Source organism: Ovis aries, chromosome 8 (assembly GCF_016772045.2).
Source record: "Ovis aries strain OAR_USU_Benz2616 breed Rambouillet chromosome 8, ARS-UI_Ramb_v3.0, whole genome shotgun sequence".
NCBI lineage: Eukaryota > Metazoa > Chordata > Mammalia > Artiodactyla > Bovidae > Ovis > Ovis aries.
The window spans coordinates 38,092,631-38,107,440 of record NC_056061.1 but is presented as its reverse complement, the minus strand read 5'-3'; the positions used below and the strand labels follow the sequence as shown (position 1 = coordinate 38,107,440).

The following is a 14,810-nucleotide window of genomic DNA, read 5'->3' as shown; positions in this document are numbered from 1 at the left end:
TAGTGGTAGGATAAGTGAATTGTAATTTTCTGATACAATAGACATGGAAACCATCTTCCTACCAAAGATACTATTTCACAAGCGACAAATAAGGAAGTTTCTAGTCACACAGGCATGATACTATAAAGTACCTTAGTTACAAACGCCACTAATGCTATCTCTGTTTTACATTTTTCTTAATTATTTATAATGAGTAAGAATAAATCATCTGAGTTGGAAGAACTATAAATTAGAATAACCCAAAACCTTTAACAAACACATGATATATATGTAACTAAAACCTAGAGTATTAAAATTTAAGAATATCTGGTTGCACATAATTTTAATGCATGCACTGAAGAACGGAAAAAAAAAAAACCTTTCTAGCTCTTAAAACCGTAAGGTAAATGTAAATTTATTTTAGCCAAATACTAGTGATATATTTGTACATTAAAATAAAAAGTATTTTACCTAATAAAAAAATAACTGAATTTAGTTAGCCTTCCTAACAAAAATCCAAGTACAAAACCACAGGTATGTCACTGCTAGCCATTCAGGCTAAAAGAACAATTAATTTAAATGGCATAATACTGTTAAATTAATTTTGGAGTATAATTTACATTCTAAAACATGTACTCCATTTTAAGTGTACAGTTCAATAGGTTTGACAAAGACATTTAACAATGCAAACCACCACCAGGACCAAGATACATTGGTTGGCCAAAAAGCTAGTTTGGGTCTTCCCATAAGATGTTACAGAAAAACCCAAATTTTTTGACCAACCCAATAAAAAATTTCTCTTCTCCCAATCACTCATCTGGGCTGGAGGAAGCACAAGCTGGAATCAAGATTGCCAGGAGAAATATCAATAATCTCACATATGCAAATGACAACATGCTTATGGCAGAAAGTGAAAAAGAACTAAAGAGCCTCTTGATGAAAGTGAAAGAGGAGAGTGAAAAAGTTGGCTTAAAGCTCAACATTCAGAAAACAAGATCGTGGCATCCGGTCCCATCACTTTATGGCAAATAAGATGGGAAAACAGTGGAAACAGTGTCAGACTTTATTTTTCTGGGCTCCATAATCACTGCAGATGGTGACTGCAGCCATGAAATTAAAAGACACTTACTCCTTAGAAGGAAAGTCATGACCAACTTAGACAGCATATTAAAAAGCAGAGACATGACTTTGCCAACGAAGGTCCGTCTAGTCAAGGCTATGGCTTTTCCAGTGGTCATGTATGGACATGAGAGTTGGACTATAAAGAAAGCTGAGCGCAGAAGAATTGATGCTTTTGAACTGTGGTGTTGGAGAAGACTCTTGAGAGTCCCTTGGACTGCAAGGAGATCCAACCAGTCCATCCTAAAGGAGATCAGTCCTGGGTATTCATTGGAAGGACTGATGTTGAAGCTGAAACTCCGATACTTTGGCCACCTGATGCGAAGAGCTGACTCATTGGAAAAGACCCTGATGCTGGGAAAGACTGAGGGCAGGAGGAGAAGGGGACGACAGAGGATGAGATGGTTGGATGGCATCACTGACTTAATGGACATGGGTTTGGGTGGACTCTGGGAGTTGGTGATGGGCAGGGAGGCCTGGCATGCTGCAGTTCATGGGGTCGCAAAGAGTCAGACATGACTGAGCAACTGAACCGAACTGAATCACCCATCTACTCCCTGTGCCAGGAAAAAAAAAAAACATACTGCTTGTTGTCACTATAAATTAGACTACCTTTTATTCTAGTTACATAAAGTGAAATATGTCTGTACTTTTGTGTCTAATTTATTTGGCTCAGCATAACTGAGATTTATCCCTCTTATGTTTATCAGTCATTAGTTCCTTTATTGCTGAATCATCTCTATAAGCAGACATATTCATTCACCTGCTGATAGACATTTGGGTTGTTTCTAGAACCAAACTGTTTACAAAATGAGTGTAACATTTTACATTCCCACCAACAATGTATGAAAGTTCTAGTTGCTCCATATCTTCACCAACAGTTATTATTGTCAGTCTTTAGCCATCCAGTGGGTGGGTCATGATACCTTATGGTTTTAGTTTGCATTTCTCAGTTGACTAGTAATGATGTGTCCTTATTTTCATGTCCTTATTTGCCACATGTATCTTCTTTAGCGAAATGGGTATTTTCCCCATTTTTTAATTGTCTTATTACTCATTTTTTTGTTTTCTTATTATTTATTGAGTTATAAGAGTTCTTTATACATTCTAGATACAATCTTTTCTAGATATATGTTTCGCAAATAGCTTCTTCCAGTCTCTCCCTATTTGTGCTTGCTTTTTCATCTACTTGATAATAGATTTATCTTTAGAGAATAGCTTCTCTTTAGAAAAGTTTTCAATTTTTAAGTCCAATTTATCATTTGTTTTTCTTTTATGACATACTTTTGTGTGTTCTGGCAAATGTTTTACTCGGGAGCAGTTTCAAAAGAACCCTAAGACAGATAGTGTTTAATATCTTAAATCTGAGAACAGTTACAGATTCATCAATTCTAAGATGATATCAAACTGGATGCTACAAACACTTCTGGTGGGAATACGAAATGGTACAGCCACTTTGGTTAAGTCTGAAAGTTTATAAAGTTATATACCCTTACCAAACCATCTAGCATTCCACTCCTAGGATATCTACTCAAATGTATTAAAACCTATCAGTTCCGTTATTCAAACAAAAACCTGTACACAAATGTTAGAGCAGATTTATTCATTCTCATTCCAATCTGGAGATGTCCAAGATGTCCTTCAACAGGCAAATGGATAAACAGTGGTACACCTAGTCAGTGAAATACTATTCAGTAATAACAAAGAATGAGTTACTGACTCAGGTAACGGCAAAGATGACTTAAAATGCATTTTGTAAGTGCAAGAAGACACACACAAAGGCTACACAATTGTTTAATTTCATGTATACGATACTCTGGAAAAGGTAAAATTATAGGGAAGGAAAGCAGATCAGTGTTTACTGGGGAGTTAGGGAAGAAGACAGGATTGAGTCTGATGACTACAAAGGGGCCACACAAAGGAATTCTTATGGCAATGAAACTGTTCTGTATGCTTTTATTTTCAGTCTTCACTGTGGACCAAGACAGGTTAGAGGTCTGGTATCCCAGAACTGGGCTGTTTATGGGCATCCTAACTTATTAGTCAGTTTTTGACCAGCACACCCTGAAAAATATCTAAGAGTTGACATGTTCTGCCCATGCATTTGCTCAGGGCAAAGCCTGATCTCAGAGCCCCAGCCAACTCACCTGGCCGTAGACATCCACCCTAAAGACCAAAAAGCAACTTGGCCAATTAGAGCAACTGGTCTCCAACAACAATTAATGCAAAAAATAGGAGAAGCGTTTTTAAATAATAACTATTATCTTTAGTGTGGATTCACATGGCATAGGCTCCATAAAATAAGTATAAGCTAATTTAATTCTTTTTTAATTTTTAGAAATTAAAATCATTGTAGTCAAAGAAGATTTAAATGAAAAAATAGGAACACAGATGCAAGAAACCCAGCATCTATATAAAGTGAATTCAAGAAGAGATTGAAACTGATGAAAGTTCAAAAAAATGCTAAAAGATAATGGAACATTTTAGAAATTACAAAGGAAAAAGAACTGACTCAAAGTTTTATTCACATAGAAAAACAAACAACAAGCCAGAAACTATTTCTGGACATGCAAGTATTCCTCCCATAACTCATCTTAAAAACATTACTCAAGAAAGTATTCCAGTCAAAAAACAAATGAATTAAATAAATTTTAAAAGAGGAAGACACAATATTCAAGTGACCAGTGACCTTATAGTTAAATTTAAATCATTAGATGCAGTAGTAGTAAAGTTGAAAAGGATGGTTAGGGAAAAACACAAGTGATATAAAAGGAAATAATAGAACCAAGAATGTGGGGAAGGCAAAGGGTCAAGGTCTTGCCTCATTAAATGGAGGAATAAAGGCAAAAGAAAATCAGTTCTACATCATTTTAGAATTTCCAAACTTTCATGGCAGAAAAAAAAAAAGTAAATACGAATAGGTTAAATTTTCCTGTGAAAAGGTAAGTCCTTTTGCACAAGGGATCCTTGTAATGGAGTGATTCTATATTTTGACTATGGTAGTGGTGGCAAGATCTACATAAAATGTCAGAGAACACACACACAAAGGTATGTAAAACTGAGGAAATCTGAGTAAAGTGTGTAGACTGGGTCAATGTCAATTTCGCAGGTGTACTATAGTGTTATAGTCACGCAAGATGTTGCCACAGGAAGAAACTGGATGAAGTATACATAAGATATTCCTTTATTCTTTCTTTCAATTGCATGTGAACCTATAATTAGCTTTTATAAAAAGTTTTTTAACAATACAAAATAAATAATAAACACAAACTCTCAGGTTGGGAGGGCGAAGGTTGGAAGGAAAAATAAAAGTCTGACTAAATGGTGCTTGATATTTATGAGAGAGTAAAACAAAACAATGTAAGTAACTGAAAGAAACATATGAGCAATAAAAATCTATCCAATACACACAAAACTGACAGAGATGGCAATAGTAATATCAGAAATCATCAAACAGAGCAAAAAATATTTTATATTTTGTAAGATTGAAATCCACTAAGAACAAACACCTACAAAGATGAATCCAATCAAATTCATAGTCACAGTAAGAGACTAATATATTCTGCTTACTGATTTATCAGTTTTGAGAAAACAGTAAATAGTGATATGGTACAAGGAATGTGTCAAGCCAAAAAACAGGGAAATGACAGCTTATCAAAAATATTTTGGGAAAATGTCTAAACACTTAGAAAAGTAAATTTAAAACACAGTTGATCCTTGAACAATGCAGGGGTTAGGAGTACCAGCCTTCTGTGCAGCTGAAAACCCATGTATCACTTACAACTGGCCATGTATATACACAGTTCCTTCTTATCCACAATTTTGTATCCCTAGGTTCATCCAACAGTGACTTGTTTAGTACTGAGCATTTACTACTGAAAAATATCCACACGTACATGGATTCCTGCAAGTCAAACCCATGTTATTCAAGGGTCAACTGTATTATTCAAGCAACTAGTTTTTTAAAATTTAAATAAGTAACACAAAATACCCAGTCAGAGAATATGTACAAAGAGCATTTTAATAACCTTGGGGTAGAAACTCAGGATGCCATAAAGGAAGAGAATACAGAACTGACAACATATATATTAAAACTTTCTAGATGATTAGATAGCATCACCAACTCAACAGACATGAGTTTGAGCAAACTCTGGGAGGCAGAGAAGGACAGAGGAGCGTGGTGTGCTGCAGTCCATGTGGTCACAGAGTCAGGCACCACTTAGTGACTGAACAACAAAAACAATATGGCAAAAGCTCCCAGAAAAAGCATTTAAAGAATAAACTATGAAAAAATACTAGCAATGGTGTACCAAGTCACTGATAGATGACATATAAAGAGCTATTACCAATTAACATGAAAAAGAGGAACATCAACACAAAATTAAGCAAAGAATATGAACAGGCAAGTGGATACTCAACTCCATCAATAAGCAAACAAAGGCAAAATTAAAACAGTAAAAGTACCTTTCAGCCATAAAAATCATAAAATGTAAAAAAATGATATCATTTTAGCAGTGACTGTTTCAGAACAATTCTTCACAGGTCTCTCACATTTCTGCACATCTCATAAGCAGGGACACTGATAATCTCTGTTCCAGACTATCCTTTCAAAGGTTCTTTATACAGTGAATATTCTTGGCAGATACAGAGAAGTCTCCCTCTGGAGTAGAGGACAGATTTTTTTTTTTATTATCCAGCATAATAAAGATAATGTCTCTCTCTAGGGTAAAGGTTAGGCAGACTTGCTTGCAGCCTATTATGAACAGTCAGGTTCCCTAAACTCAGGGTTTCACTCCTATAATCTAATCTACTGCATATGCTTGAACTCCCTGGCCCTCATCACATCACCCTGCGGAAATCAGGGATAAAGGAAGTGACAGAAGAAAAGAATGGCAGAAGGACTGTGCTCACCTCCTCCTGGGAAAGCACTGAACCACAACTAACTGCTGGACAACCAGCAACACACAGATGCTGAAACTGACCAAAAAAGATACCCCACATTAAAAGACAAGGAAGAGTCAATGAGACCGCAGAAGGGGTGCAATTAGGATAAAATCAAATCCCACACCTGCCAGGTGGGTGGCCCACAAACTAGAGAACAATTAAACCACAGAAGCTCTCCCACTATTGTGAATTGAAGGTTCTGAGCCCCACATCAGGATTCCCAGCCTGCAGGTCCAGCAAAGGGACTAGGAATCCCCAAGGAATCTGACTTTGAAGGCCAGTGGGATTCGACTGCAGGACTTCCATGGAACTGGGGGAAACAGAGACTCCACTCTTGGAGGGTACACACAAAACCTTGTGCACAGCAGGACGCAGTGGGAAGGAGCTGTGACCCCACACGAGACTGAACCAAGCCTACCTATAGTGTTGGAGGGTGTCTGCAGAGGTGTGGGGTGGCAGTGGTTCACCTCAAGGACAAGGGGACTGGCAGCAGCAGTTCTAGGAGTACCAACTGGTGTGAGCTCTCATGAAGGCCACCACAGGCCGGACCATAGAGTCTGTAGGCTCCAGGGCTGGGTCTTTAGGCCAAACAACTAATAGAGAGGGATCACAGCCCCACCCAGCAGCAGACAAGCAGATTAAAGTTTTACTGAGAGGACCTACTCCAAGTCCGAGGTCAGGGGCAGAAGCCGGGAGGACCCCATGCCCGAGGGGCGGTGGCCAAGAGGAGTTATCCCACATTCGAGGTCAGGGGCAGCGGCCGAGAGTGCCAGGCTGCGACGGCGCAGGAACGGCCGAGAGGAGCTACCCCGTGTCCGAGGTCAGGGGTGGCGGCCGGGAGGAGCCACCCCAGTCCAAGGAGCGGTGGCTGGGCTGCGTGGGCGCAGGAGGGCCTAGAGGAGCTATTCCATGTTCAAGGTCAGGAGGGGTGCGGTGAGGAGATACTTCTCGTCCAAGGTAAGGAGCAGCAGCTGCACTTTGCTGGAGCAGTCATGTAGAGATACCCCACATCCAAGGTAAGAGAAACCCAAGTAAGACGGCAGGTGTTTCAAGAGGCCATCAGAGGGCAGTCACACTGAAACCATACTCACAGAAAACTAGTCAATCTAATCACACTAGGACCACAGCCTTGTCTAACTCAATGAAACTAAGCCATGCCCGTGGGGCCACCCAAGAGGGGCGGGTCATGGTAGAGAGGTCTGACAGAATGTGGTCCACTGGAGAAGGGAATGGCAAGCCACTTCAGTATTCTTGCCTTGGGAACCCCATGAACAGTATGAAAAGGCAAAATGATAGGATACTGAAAGAGGAACTCCCCAGGTCAGTAGGTGCCCAATATACTACTGGAGATCAGTGGAAAAATAACTCCAGAAAGAATGAATGGATGGAGCCAAAGCAAAAACAATACCCAGCTGTGGATGTGACTGGTGATAGAAGCAAGGTCCAATGCTGTAAAGAGCAATATTGCATAGGAACCTGGAATGTCAGATCCATGAATCAAGGCAAATTGGAAGTGGTCAAACAGGAGATAGCAAGAGTGAACGTCGACATTCTAGGAATCAGCGAACTAAAATGGACTGGAATGGGTGAATTTAACTCAGATGACCATTATATCTACTACTGCGGGCAGGAATCCCTCAGAAGAAATGGAGTAGCCATCATGGTCAACAAAAGAGCCCGAAATGCAGTACGTGGATGCAATCTCAAAAACGACAGAATGATCTCTGTTTCCAAGGCAAACCATTCAATATCACAGTAATCCAAGTCTATGCCCCAACCAGTAATGCTGAAGAAGCTGAAGTTGAACAGGTCTATGAAGACCTACAAGACCTTTTAGAACTAACACCCAAAAAGATGTCCTTTTCATTCTAGGGGACTGGAATGCAAAAGTAGGAAGTCAAGAAACACCTGGAGTAACAGGCAAATTTGGCCTTGGAATACGGAATGAAGCAGGGCAAAGACCAATAGAGCTCTGCCAAGAAAATGCACTGGTCATAGCAAACATCCTCTTCCAACAACACAAGAGAAGACTCTACACATAGACATCACCAGATAGTAAACACGGAAATCAGATTGATTATATACTTTGCAGCCAAAGATGGAGAAGCTCTATACGGTCAACAAAAACAAGACCAGGAGCTGACTGGGGCTCAGATCATGAACTCCTTATTGCCAAACTCAGACTTAAATCAAAGAAAGCAGGGAAAACCACTAGACCATTCAGGTAGGACCTAAATCAAATCCCTTATGATTATACAGTGGAAGTGAGAAATAGATTTAAGGGACTAGATCTGATAGATAGAGGGCCTGATGAACTATGCACTGAGGTTCGTGACACTGTACAGGAGACAGGGATCAAGACCATCCCCATGGAAAAGAAATGCAAAAAAGCAAAATGGCTGTCTGGGGAGGCCTTACAAATAGCTGTGAAAAGGGAAGCAAAAAGCAAAGGAGAAAAGGAAAGATATAAGCATCTGAATGCAGAGTTCCAAAGAATAGCAGGAAGAGATAAGAAAGCCTTCTTCAGCGATCAATGCAAAGAAATAGAGGAAAACAACAGAATGGGAAAGACTAGAGATCTCTTCAAGAAAATTAGAGATACCAAGGGAACATTTCATGCAAAGATGGGCTCGATAAAGGACAGAAATGTTATGGACCTAACAGAAGCAGAAGATACTAAGAAGAGGTGCCAAGAATACACAGAAGAACCGTACAAAAAGGATCTTCATGACCCGGATAATCACAATGGTGTGATCACTCATCTAGAGCCAGATATCCTGGAATGTGAAGTCAAGTGGGCCTTAGAAAGCATCACTACGAACAAAGCTAGTGGAGGTGATGGAATTCCAGTGAAGCTATTTCAAATCCTGGAAGATGATGCTGTGAAAGTGCTGCACTCAATATGCCAGCAAATTTGGAAAACTCAGCAGTGGCCACAGGACTGGAAAAGGTCAGTTTTCATTCCAATCCCAAAGAAAGGCAATGCCAAAGAATGCTCAAACTACTGCACAATTGCAGTCATCTCACACGCTAGTAAAGTAAATGCTCAAAATTCTCCAAGCCAAGCCTCAGCAATACATGAACCGTGAACTTCCAGATGTCCAAGCTGGTTTTAGAAAAGGCAGAGGAACCAGAGATCAAATTGCCAACATCCACTGGATCATGGAAAAAGCAAGAGAGTTCTAGAAAAACATCGATTTCTGCTTTATTGACTATGCCAAAGCCTTTGACTGTGTGGATCACAATAAACTGTGGAAAATTCTGAAAGAGATGGGAATACCAGACCACCTGACCTGCCTCTTGAGAAACCTGTATGCAGGTCAGGAGGCAACAGTTAGAACTGGACATGGAACAACAGACTGGTTCCAAATAGGAAAAGGAGTAGGTCAAGGCTATATATTGTCATCCTGCTTATTTAACTTCTATGCAGAGTACATCATGAGAAACGCTGGGCTGGAAGAAGTACAAGCTGGAATCAAGATTGCCGGGAGAAATATCAATAACCTCCGATATGCAGATGACACCACCCTTATGGCAGACAGTGAAGAGGAACTAAAAAGCCAGATGAAAGTAAAAGTGGAGAGTGAAAAAGTTGGCTTAAAGCTCAACATTCAGAAAACGAAGATCATGGCATCTGGTCCCATCACTTCATGGGAAATAGATGGGGAAACAGTGGAAACAGTGTCAGACTTTATTTTGGGGGGCTCCAAAATCACTGCAGATGGTGACTGCAGCCATGAAATTAAAAAACGCTTACTCCTTGGAAGAAAAGTTATGACCAACCTAGATAGCATGTTGAAAAGCAGAGACATTACTATGCCAACAAAGGTCCATCTAGTCAAGGCTATGGTTTTTCCAGTGGTCACGTATGGATGTGAGAGTTGGACTGTGAAGAAAGCTGAGTGCTGAAGAATTGATGCTTTTGAACTGTAGTGTTGGAGAAGACTCTTGAGAGTCCCTTGGACTGCAAGGAGATCAGATTCTGAAGGAGATCAGTCCTGGGATTTCTTTGGAAGGAATGATGCTAAAGCTGAAACTCCAGTACTTTGGACACCTCATGCAAAGAGTTGACTCACTGGAAAAGACCCTGATGCTGGGAGGGATTGGGGGCAGGAGGAGAAGGGGACGACAGAGGATGAGATGGCTGGATGGCATCACTGACTCGATGGACGTGAGTCTGAGTGAACTCCGGGAGTTGGTGACGGACAGGGAGGCCTGGCGTGCTACGATTCATGGGGTCGCAAAGAGTTGGCCATGACTCAGCGACTGAACTGAACTGAGTGAGCAAGGCCCTAACCACCAGAGCAAGAACCAGTTCTTCTCACTGCCAGTCCTTCTCATCAGGAAGCTTGCACAACCCTTTTAGATAGCCTCATGAGGCTTAGTATCATCAAAACAGACAACCCAACAAAAAAATAGGTGAAAGATCTAAACAGACATTTCTCCAAAGTAGACACACAAGTGGCCTAAAGGCACATGAAAAAATATTCAGCATTACTAATTATTAGAGAAATGCAAATCAAAACTGCATTGAGTTATCACCTCACATGAGTCAAAATGGTCATCATCAAAAAATCCACAAACAATAAATGCTAGAGAGGGTGTGGAGAAAAGGGGACCCTCCTACACTGTTGGTGGGAATGTAAATTGGTACTGCCACTATGGAGAACAGTATGGAAGTTCCTCAAAAATCTAAAAATAAAGCTAGTATATCACCCCAGAATCCCACTCCTGGGCATATGAAAGTGAAGTGGAAGTGCTGGTCGCTTCAGTCATGTCCAAGTCTTTGTGACCCCATGGACTGAAGCCCACCAGATGCCTCTGTCCATGGGATTCTCCAGGCAAGAATACTGGAATGGATTGCCATTCCCTTCTCCAAGGGATCTTCCCAACCCAGGCATAGCACCCACGTCTCCCGCACTGCAGGCAGACTCTTTACCACCTGAGCCACCAGGGAAATTATATATCCAGAGGAAAACATGGTCTGAAAGGATACACGCACCTCAACGTTCACTGCAGTACCGGGTACGATAGCCAAGACATGGAAGGAACCTAAATGTCCATCGACAGAGGAATGGATACAGAAGACGTGGTAAATATATACAGTGGAATATTACTCAGCCATTAAAAATAAAGAAATGACGCCATTTGCGGCATCATGGATGGACCTAGAGATTGTAAACTCAGAGAAGGAGAAATATCATAGGACATTTTTTATATGCAAAATATTAAAAGAATTATTTGTTGTCGTTTAGTCACTGAGTTGTGTCTGACTCTTTTGAAATCCTATGGACTGGGACCCCATGGACCGTAGCCCTCCAGGCTCCTCTGTCCACGGGATTTCCCAGGCAAGAATACTGGAGTGGGCTGCCACTTGCTTCTCCAGGGGATCTTCTGTACCCAGGGATCAAACCCACATCTCCTACATTGCAGGCAGATTCTTTACCACTGAGCCACCAGGGAAGCCTCAAAAAATACACAAATGAACTTATTTACAAAACAGATACAGATTCACAGACTTAGAGAATGAATTTATGGTTGCCGGGGAAAGGGATAGTTAGGGAGTTTGGGACTGACATGTACATACTGCTATATCTAAAATGGATAACCAACAAAGACTTTAGCAACTAAAAAACAATAAGAACTGTATAGCACAGGAAATTCTCTCAATGTTATGTGGCAGCCTGGATGGAAGGGGAGTTTAGGGGAGAGTGGATACATGTATATGTATGGCTGAGTTCCTTTGCTGTCCACCTGAAACTACAACAAAATTGTTAATCTGCTATACTCCAATATAAAGTAAAAGTTAAAATAATTATCTAAACTTTCTAAAGTTTAGATACTTAGATAAAATTATCTAAACTTATCTAATTTAAATAATTATTAGTTTAAATAATCTCTGGCTACTGTTATTGCTGGCTCCTGTCTTCTACCAGCATCCATGAAACTGTGAGCTTACAAATAGGGTAAAATTCAATCTTGACAATTCCTGGCAATGATACAGCAACAGCAGGCAACATTTTCAGAAACTGTGTAAACTGACTCTGACAACAACCTTTTGAAGAGAAATATGGAACGATCTATCATAATTTAAAACATATGTAACTTTTTATTTTTTAAAAAAGGTATATAACTTTTGACCCAGCAATACCGTGTATAAGCATTCACACTAAGGAACTAAATAATTTCAAGAGGCAAGACACTTTAAGGAAGAGGTAGGGTAGAGAGGAAGGGGTAAAAAGGGAGTCAAGTTACCCTCTCTAAATGAGTTCATTTCAAAAATGTTTAGAGATGTCTACAATATGCCAGGCACTGTTTGAAGCACTAGACATTAAAACACATTATAAAACTAAAGTAATAAGAGCAGCATGGTATCAGCACAGGAAGCCAGAGATTGCTAAACATTAATTCAGTAAAAGTTTCAAGAATATACTAGAATTAGGGCCTCAGATAAAACAGTATTTGCTATCAGTAGGGGAAAATGGAATTCTACAATTGCTGGTGGGGACAATGGCTAACAACTATGAGAGAAAAGGGGGTGCTTTATTTCCTTGCTTATATTAAATATAACTGAGGTAAAGACTTAAGTATGAAGAATGCTCGGTTGCCAAGTCATGTCCAACTCTTTGCAACCCCATGGATTAGCCCACCAGGCTTCTCTTTCCATGGGATTTTCCAGGCAAGAATACTGGAATGGGTTGCCATTTCCCTCTCCAGGGGATCCTCCCGTCCCAGGGATCAAACCTGTAACTCCGGCATCTCCTGCATTGGCAGACAGATACTTTACCACTGAGCCACCTGGGAAGCCCAAATATGAAGAATAAGACTATTAAAAGTACTAGAAGAAAATAAAGGAGTATATTTATACACAATTCATGTGGCAAAACACCATTCTTAAGAGGATACCAGAGTTAGACCCATGAAGTTAAAACTGATTACATTCCTCACAGCAAAAGTTAAAGAGGATGTGGCAATGAAACTAACACAGTAAAGAAATAAGAGGGAGTTTTCCCTTTACTGGCCATGGTTAGAAGTAAAAGATAAATAGCAACATTTTAAGATGCCTCATACACAGGATTAGATCATGGGTGCTGGTAAAAAGGATATAATTATCTTATACTGATTTGACCTCTTTGATTTTTATGTCCATAATAAAAAGGAAGAGTATGAAAATGCAGGGCCCAGAAAAAGCAAATTTGGGGGGAGTAGTAAAAAAAGAGCAAGGGAAGAAAAAAAATGGTACTCTGAAAGGAAGTGCGGAAAGAAGGATCCAATTCAACGAACAAGTAGAGTGTCTACTATGGGGTGATGCACAGTACCACTAGAAAGATTAAATATAACTGTCCCTTTCCCCCAAGAGCTTAGTATCTAATAAAGGACTAGAGAAGCCTTGGTGTCTCAGGAAAATCTCCCTCTATTCAGCCAACAGGTACGATATGTAATACAGGACAACACAAGCATGAAGTGAGCTTTAAGGGGGGGAAATGTACTTATATTCTGAACTTAAGACACCAAAGACTGCATGCCAAGAAGCAGTAAAGGCAGCCTGTGTCCTCTAACACATCAAAGCAAGCAAGACCCCGCACTTAGGGAGTCCTCCAGGGCATAAAGCCAGACGCCCCCTCAACTACCTGATCACAGGTTTATAGCATCTTGACTTTCTAATTACTTGTATATTTTAACTAGTGACTACATGAGAGGCTTTGTGGCAACGAACGTATTTGGGAAACCATCAAGGAAATCCAAAACCGCTCCCACTGCAAACAGGCTGACAATGAGGCCAAGTGAATGCTCATCATCTCACTGCATTCTAATGATAGCTCTAAACACAGAAACAGGGCTGCTGCCGGGCATCTCGTGGCAGTTCTGAATTAAGACACGGGCCTGACTAGGCGAAAACCATCGGGTGCCAAAGAGAAATCAAAGTAGCACGCGCAGGAGCAACAAGTACCCAGGCGGGAGGGTGGCCAACTCAGGGTTGCAGGGTCAGCGCTACCTGCCAAGCCCGCAGTGTAAACAACCCTGCGCCGTCCGCACTGGGCGACGCCTCACGCCTAGCAGACAGTCGTGCAGAGAAGCGGCGCCGGAGGCAAGTTAGATGCTTGCAGGGTCCCCAGCAAGCCCAGCAAACGCAAGCTGGCGGCGGGGGAGCGGAAAGCCGGAGCGGGGACCTCTGCCGGGCGCCCCGGCTCCCCAAAGAGCGGCTCCGCCCGGGCCCGGCCCAGCCCCAGCGCCGAAAGAAGACGGAGACCCCCAGGAGGGAGAAGTAAAGGAAGGGCCGTACCCTGTAGGGTCCGGGAGAGGCGCGCGCCGTGGGCTTCACCAGCGACCAGACGGCGCGGGAAGGCCGGGGCGCGGGGGCGGCTCCCAGGCTCCCGCGCTGCGGCGAGACCGCGGCGAGCCCGGCCCAGGGCGACCCGGAAGGAAGACGCTCGGGCCGCGCTGAGGGGCGGAGCCAGGGACGGGGCGGGGCCACGTCGGCGTCTGGACCGCCCCCTCCCAGGCTGAGGGGAGGAGCTTCCTACTGCAGTCCTGGCCTGAGTGGTACCCTACGAATTGCCAGTTACTCCTCAAGGGGCAGTGGTTGCACATGTGCTGTGGAAATAATCTCTTCCTCTAATCGGCCTGCCATCAGTAGTGTAGTAGAGCTAGGGCTTCTTCAGTCTAGAGTTGTTGGGTGAGAGGATGCACAAGGATTATGGGTGTTAATGTTCTCAGAAGAAAAGGGGAACAAAAATAATAGGTGCTCTAAAGGCATACTTCACCAA

At 41.7% G+C, this 14,810-nt stretch overlaps 1 protein-coding gene across 2 annotated transcripts in view; it reads right to left on the bottom strand.

Moving 5' to 3' along the window:
• Positions 1-14,461, bottom strand: part of FBXL4 (F-box and leucine rich repeat protein 4) — a 78,364-nt gene extending 63,903 nt beyond the window's left edge. For both annotated transcript variants that reach the window (XM_012182734.5, XM_004011257.6), the window contains exon 1: positions 14,327-14,461. The gene's annotated coding sequence lies outside the window, so the exon portion shown is untranslated. The remainder of the gene's footprint in view (positions 1-14,326) is intronic.
• Between the last annotated feature and the right edge of the window lie 349 nt (positions 14,462-14,810).